An 8,109-nucleotide genomic window follows, 5' to 3' on the forward strand; every position below is an offset into this window, starting at 1 on the left:
CTAACCCTAACCCCCAACAACCCTAACCCTAACCCCCAACAACCCTAACCCTAACCCCCAACAACCCTAACCCCCAACAACCCTAACCCTAACCCCCAACAACCCTAACCCCCAACAACCCTAACCCCCAACAACCCTAACCCTAACCCCCAACAACCCTAACCCCCAACAACCCTAACCCTAACCCCCAACAACCCTAACCCCCAACAACCCTAACCCTAACCCCCAACAACCCTAACCCCCAACAACCCTAACCCCCAACAACCCTAACCCTAACCCCCAACAACCCTAACCCCCAACAACCCTAACCCTAACCCCCAACAACCCTAACCCTAACCCCCAACAACCCTAACCCCCAACAACCCTAACCCTAACCCCCAACAACCCTAACCCTAACCCCCAACAACCCTAACCCCCAACAACCCTAACCCTAACCCCCAACAACCCTAAGATACATTACCTGCCATTTCTGCAAACCCTCCCACCCAAACACAGGCTTGCCCCAATTGGACACACAATTCTCACAACTTGTTCTGATCTTACATAGCTGTGAACCAACACACCAAAACACAGGAAGACAGATTCTTTGTTTGGCAACACAGTGCTTTATTTATTCAACGAGGCATTCATTACTGTAAACAGCTTGCAAAAATTGGACACTGTCACTGAATGTGTGTGCAGTACTGCACAATGTTTTATTTCACATACATTCATATAATCATTACATAACACCACAATTACCATATACCAAAAGCAACACTGGCATTTAATTTCCATATGCTTCAAAACATCACCCATCACCTGTACAAAACCTTGCATCTATTGTGAGATGTGGGACTGGGACTTGACCATACCTCACCTAGCAGCTGGCCAGCATGCTCCCTCTATAGCACCTCCACATGTGAAAAGTTAAGTCAAAGACTGTCCGGGACAGTCCCAACCATGGTGCAGTGCAGCTAAACAGCCAAAAGGCTGACAAATTTGTAACAACGTCAGCCTTCCAGCTGTTTGACTGCACTGCACCATGGTTTCAAAATCACTGCAGTGATTTAGCACGCAACAATGTGGATGACAAAATGAGTCATCTAACCACACCCCAACCTATACATTACAACTCTACAAATACAGCATACACAACAATATGAAGACAATTGACAAACACTTCAGAATGCCCAAAGAATGATACAACCCATAACAGTGTCCTCTTGCAACTTTGATGGCTAGAACATTCCAAGTGACAAACAAGCCACTCCTTTCAAAAGTACATTAAATTTTGTCCAAGTAATTACAGGAACTACTTCACATAACTGACCAAGCAAATGAACCCAACCTCTCCAATTGGGATAGCAGAAATGACAATAATGCCATTTCATGATAGCAGTAGCTCTGGTATCTACCAGAACACAGTGACACTAGCCCCACTGCTCCACTACATTCTAGCCATCAAACAGACGACACTTCACATCGCAACCCAAAAAATATACAATCTAAGCCCAATTCTTCCAAACAAAGCACACCAAAGTCTTCTCCGCTGACACTGATACCTTCTGACTGCACAGATGGAAATAGCTTCCTATGAGAATGAGAAAAAAGATGCACACGTTCAACATCCACAGAACAAATACTAAACATCTCAGTTTCTAAAACAAACACAACAAAAGCACGTGAGATTCCCATTGACATGCATCCAGTGAAACACATTTCCCATCTCCAACATCAAACAGACCAACAAAAAAACATGATCAATAACCATACTTAACTTGCAAACTTGACATCAAATTAACTTCCATTCCAGGAAACAAGTACTTCATGTCCCCCACAGCCATACTTCAACTTCACTGGTTCTTTGGCAAATTGGACCCCCATCTTCACACAGAACCTACAATGACAAAAAAATTTAACAACGCTCACACTGCACACCAATCGACACCATGAAGACTATCTCAAACCATCTGCAATTATGCAACCGGCACCTATTTCAGCATCATTTTCCATCCCCCTACAAACAAATGCAACACCACCATGTGAAATAAAACATACACCGTGACACCTTCTTTTACAGGATACTGACACTGGCACCCCAACATGTGCATCCACATACACGCATCACATATGAGCAATACTTTTAAAGAACACCACACAGTACCACACCACACAATACAGAAAAATAAAACCAGATACTCACTCTTTTTCCCACCAGGTCTAGCCTCACATCTATCTTCTATCCAAACTTGTGTCAATTTCCACTTCATCTCAGGAACAGGCAAGACTCAGATCCTCCACTGCTGCTCAGTAAGTGAGCAGAAAACAACCCAAAAAGTAAAAATCATATTGCCACGCTGCTATCATACTTTCCTCCTCTTTTTTAAAGGAAATTTAGCAATGTGGTGTGGAAGCACGTGCCTCAAGCACATACTTTCCACACTACACTACTGCCCCTTTCCCTTGCATTTATCATTCCAATCACCATGCCTAACTAAAATGCTCACTTCCTCAGAAAACACCAATGGTGAGTAGAGAAAGAGTATACATTCCTATCACCAGGACTTCACACCATAAAAGTACTTACACACACCTCGCACAACATTCTTTCACAAACTGCACCTCCCAAAGCCTCTTAAGTACCTGCAAAACACAAAATAATAATCCAACGAGTACTCACCATCAAACCCACAGATGATGCAACACATCCCACCCTATTTCTTCAACAAACCATCTCCAGTAACAGGAATCACATATCATGAGATCCCTTCCCCCTCCCTAGTATTGCAACTCTCAGTCCCGTTACATATTTTCCACACTCTCCTCACCACCGCTACCCCTTGCCCAAAGGATATCAACACATCTCCACACCAATATCACACATCTGCAATATATTCAAGGGAAAATACTCAACATTTTAGGGCACACATGACAACACCCTCACTAACCACCCACCAAAGTCCAACCTTCTTCTAGAGAACAAGCAACAACTTAACCCAAATGTTGTCTTCTCCACCTGTTGTCTCACACACAAAAAACTGGTGAAGAACCCATTCATAATAAGCCCACCTCACCTAACCCAGCAAAGACCACACTCCCATCAACAGTAGCGCACTAAAAGCTCAAACTTAACACTTACCTCATGGATGCAAGCAGCTCCTCTGCTCCCACTGGCACTACCATTACCAGGAACCATGTAAACCAAACGGGGCGCACTTGCCACAGCCCATTCCCTCAGTTCTGGACTCAGATCCCCCTGTGGCACACAAACAATAAATGCCACATGATTGCTAAATGCCACAACAGCACAATACCACACTCACTTTGCTAAACTGACCTATTCAACACCCCAAAAGAGCCCCAGCACACCTATACCTACAATGAAGCAACAACCAACTACTTCTATACAATTAAAATGAACATGCAAAATACTCACAATTTACACAATACTCATGGCCCTTTCCCCCCCATGACAGGGGCCCCATCAGTAACTAGAATGCTCACATCCTCCTCAGAAAACCAACACCCAATAGAAGACAGACAAACAAGGTAGTGGTGACCAGTGATGCAAACCCAGTGCCCTGTAAGAGAGAAGAACTGAGAATGGAGCATCTCTAGTTACAGGGAAAACACACACTCCCACCATACAATGAGCTCGCTCATACAACCGTTAAGATGGAGCAGACTTTAGAGGACTCCCGTCCCTAAACAAGAAGCCTCAACAGCACAAATACTTCTGACCATCAAACACTTAGGCAGATACTTAACTTTGACAGCCACTCCCAATCTCCTTTTCCTTTGTACACGGGCCTTCGCTCCCATACATTGGCATCCATCCAACGCAGACATACAGCTATGCCACGACAGACAAAGATAGAACTAGTCACAACCCTCCATGGAACGAGGTGACGCAGTACCAGATATGGATGCACCTGCAAATACAAACAAAGCTTGACTGAAAACCTACTCACAAAGCTCCCAACTATACAATATGAAAGATGACCTCATCTGCATACTGCTTACTTGAGAGGGAACACCTACTAGACATTACACCCCCCTCAGAGAACACACTCATCCACATGGAAAATGGCTACACTTCTACAATACTGATGGCCCTCCCCCTTTCCCTCTGCCACAGGGAGACATCGCTAACTAGGATGCTCACATCCTCCTCAGAAAACCACCACCATGTAGAAGATGGACAAAGGAGGTAGTGGTGACCTGTCATGCAAACCCAGTGCCATGTAAGAGAGAAGACCTGAGAACAGAGCATCTCTAGTTAGACAGAAAAAATCTGCCAGCAATCAGCATTCCTCCAGGGGAAACACACTCTATTCATACAGTGAGCTCCCTCACATGCCCATTAAGAATAAGCACAGTTTAGAGGACTCCCATCCATAAACAAGAAGCCTCAACAGCAAAAATACTTCTGACCATCAAACTCCTCAACAGATACTTAACTTTGATGGCCACTCCCGCTCTCAAGATGTTCTTTTCCTTTCTACACAGGCCTTCGCTCCCATATGTCAACATCCATACAGCAATGCCGTAACAGTCAAAGAAAAGTAAAGTAGTCACGCCCCACAGTACCAGATCTGGATACATCTGCAAATACAAAGAAAGCTTGACTGAAAACCTACTCACAAAACTCCCAACTACACAATACAAAAGATGACTTCATCTGCATACTACTTCCTGAAGAGAAGGAACATCTACTACACATTACACCCCCACTCAGAGAAGCCCCACCCCAGACACTCTCATCCACATATTGCTGGTCCTCCCCGTGTCCCACCAAAACAGGGACCCATCGCTAACTAGGATGCTCACATCCTCCTCAGAAAACCACAACCATGTAGAAGACAGACAAGAGATGAAGTGGTGAGCTGTCATGCAAACCCAGTGCTGTGTAAGAGGGGACAACTGAGAATGGAGCATCTCTAGTTACAGACAGGTCACTCTGACAGCAATCAACCTTCCCTCACGGGAAACACACACTCCCTCCATACAACAAGCTCCCACCCACCCCTCACGTGCCCATTAAGAACAGGCAGAGTTTAGAGGACTCCGATCCCTAAACAAGGAGCCTCAACAGCACAAGTACTTCTGACCATCAAACCCTTCAGCAAATACTTAGCTTTGATGGCCACTTCCACTCTCAAGCTCTTCTTTTCCTTTCTACACAGGCCTTCACTGCCATACATCCACATCCATACAGCAGTGTCATGACAGTCAAAGAGAAGTAGTCATGACCCTCCACAGAATAAGACTATTCGGTACCAGATCTGGACACATCTGCAAATAAAAACAAAGTTTGACTTAAAATCTCAGTTATAAAGTCTACTCATAAAGCTCCCAACACCATAATATGAAAGATGACCTCACCTACATACTGCTTCCTTGAGCAAGAACACCTACTACACATTACACCCCCCCTCAGAGAACCCCACCCCAAACACTCATCCACACAGAAAATAGCTATGCTTCTACATACTCGTGGCCCTCCCCCTTTCCCTACACCACAGGGGCCCATCACTAACTAGGATGCTCACATCCTCCTCAGAAAACCACAACCATGTAGAGGAGAACACAAGGATGAAGTTGTGACCTGTGCTGCAAACCCAGTGCTGTGTAAGAGAGAAGAACTGAGAACGGAGCATCTCTAGTTACAGACAGGCCACTCTGCCAGCAATCAACCTTCCCTCAGGGAAAACACACGCTCCCTCCATACAACAAGCTCCCACCCATCCCTCACAGAACCATTAAGAATGGGCAGACTTTAGAGAACTCCCATAAGTAAAGAAAGAGGCTCAACATCACAAACACTTCTGACCATCAAACCCTTTGGCATATACTTATCTTTGGAAATTGGACAGGAGCTCCCCGTCTCAAGATCCCCTTCACCTCAGTAGACAGGCCTTCACGCCCATACATTGAAATCACTCACAAACATACAGCGCCAGCATGGCAGACAAAGAGAAAAATATTCACAACCCTTCACATCACAATACAACTCGATACCGGATCTGAACACAGCTGCAAATATAAAGAAAGCTTGCCTGCAAACATGGCTTATAAACTCAACTCACAGGGCTCTAGACAACTGAGTAAAAGAAAATACAGAAGGTTAAGAGAAGAAACACTTACTAAATATTACAATCTCCTCAGACTAGTTCCCACCTAACCCAAACAGAAAACTACTATGCTTCTACAACAGTCCACCACCATGGACACGCTACCAGTACTAGATATGTGTGTTTAACAGAAGCTCTATCAGAAACAGACCCCAATGTGTTCCCTCCCAATGAAAATACAAATGATAACACATAAATCAAACACACTATAAACAAGCTGAAATGAAAAAAAGCACATTACACAGAAATAAGGACAGAAAAACAATACACTAACCACAAATACATGTAATTGTTACCCCATATCAATACTCACCATGACTATAAACACCCACACCTATGCACATCTCTTTAGACCAACACAAAGCCGAATGACTTCCAGGGCCAAGACCCCAGCTTATATACTGCCTAAGCTCCACCCCCTCCATTTCCCAGCATGCCTTAGAAGCCAAAGGCAGCTATAAATACAGACTCAGGCAACCCAGAAACCCTTTAGTTCATTCCTAGCTTAGCAGTAGCAAGGACTATTCATTGTGATGTATTAATCAGCCTCCCTTCTTACAATAAAAATTTATAGAAGACAAACTATAATTACCATATTTTAGGTTCCTAAAAAGAAAATTCTACCTAGAGGGAAGAGGGGACTCCACAGTAGGTGCAGTTGGGGGCTGCTGAAAGAGGTATCTCAACGGTCCTGGAGGAATTTGTTTGTACTGTGAGACGGTATTTGGGAGGTAATGGAAAGATTACTTGGCTGGTGTTCGAGGGCACACCTAGAGCCTCACGCTGAAGATGGAGGGCAGTGTCACTCCCTGTCAAGCTGCCCAGGCAGCTGACACAGGCCAGAGACACTGCACCATCCCCATGACCAACTTTACGGAAAATGGTAACCTGTGCAAACTTGTACTTTGCTCCCGGGCTACCTTCCCCCATTCCCTGCATGCCCCTCTGCCTCCTCCAAGTGCTTAATTTACATAGACAAAGGTCACATAGCTCTACCCTGGCACAAATTAAGCACTGTATGGGCAGCCAGAGAGCACTGGCTGTCAGGTAGGCACCCAGCTCTTAAGGCAGGGGCAGGCAAACTTTTTGGCCTGACAGCCACATGGTGTTTTGGAAATTGTATGGAGGGTCAGTTAGGGGAGGGGAGTGTGGCCCCCTGATAGTCCACCCCCAGAACTCCTGTCCCATCCAACCCCCCCCATTCCCTGACAGCCCCCCAGGACCCCTGCCCCATCCACCCCCCCGACTCCATGTCCCCTGACCACCCCCAGAAACCCCCCCCAACTGCCCCCCAATGCCCCATCCAACCCCCCTCCTTCCTGACTGCCCCCCAGACCCCTGCCCCATCCAATCACCCCTTTTCCCTGTCCCCTGACTGCCCCCTGCTGCTCCATCCAACCCCCCCTCGTTCCTGATTGCCCCCCAGACCCCTGCCCCCATTCAACCCCCGTTCCCCATCCTCTGACCACCCCAACCCCTATCCACACCCCCTCCCCACCACCCTGAACTCCCCTGCCTTCTATCCAACCCCCCTGACCCCTTACCATGCTGCCTGGAGCACCAGTGGCTGGCCACCCAGAGCATTGCATCAGCAGCAGGGCAAGCTGAGGCCGTGGGGGAGGGGGGACAGCAGGGGAGGGGCCGGGGCTAGCCTCCCAGGCCTGGAGCTCAGCGGCCAGGCAGGAGGGTCCCACGGCCTGGATGTGGCCCACAGGCCATAGTTTGCCCACCTCTGTCTTAAGGCAACACCCCCACCCCCCAGCATAGCATAGCATAGCACATTGCCACCCTTACACATCCACTGCTTCTGCAGCTTGTGGTGCCTGGCACCCATCATGCAGCTCAAGGCCAACTTCATGCTGTCACACAGGGGGTTGCAACTTGCCAAAGCCCACAGCCCTCTTGCCTTGGCTCACCAGAGGCAACATTTCATATTTGGGGGGGGGGAGGCAATTTTAATTATGATTCCTGGGGCTATTTGAGCAACTGAAAA

General features: G+C 46.8%; 1 long non-coding RNA gene across 3 annotated transcripts; it reads right to left on the reverse strand.

The window, feature by feature from the left end:
* Positions 1 to 625: 625 nt before the first annotated feature.
* On the reverse strand, positions 626 to 6,699 carry LOC122172544 (uncharacterized). 3 transcript variants are annotated; one of them, XR_010597039.1, is made up of 6 exons: positions 6,430 to 6,699; positions 3,751 to 5,277; positions 3,419 to 3,563; positions 3,122 to 3,238; positions 2,186 to 2,625; positions 626 to 1,879 (listed from the first exon to the last, which is right to left on the reverse strand). It is a non-coding gene; the product is annotated as an uncharacterized LOC122172544 (long non-coding RNA). The 3 variants fall into 3 exon arrangements; XR_010597038.1 differs by having other exon boundaries at positions 626 to 1,573; positions 1,761 to 1,879; positions 3,419 to 5,277; positions 6,430 to 6,697; XR_010597037.1 differs by having other exon boundaries at positions 3,419 to 5,277; positions 6,430 to 6,698.
* Between the last annotated feature and the right edge of the window lie 1,410 nt (positions 6,700 to 8,109).

This window comes from Chrysemys picta, unplaced genomic scaffold, assembly GCF_011386835.1.
Source record: "Chrysemys picta bellii isolate R12L10 unplaced genomic scaffold, ASM1138683v2 scaf1215, whole genome shotgun sequence".
Taxonomy (NCBI): domain Eukaryota; kingdom Metazoa; phylum Chordata; order Testudines; family Emydidae; genus Chrysemys; species Chrysemys picta.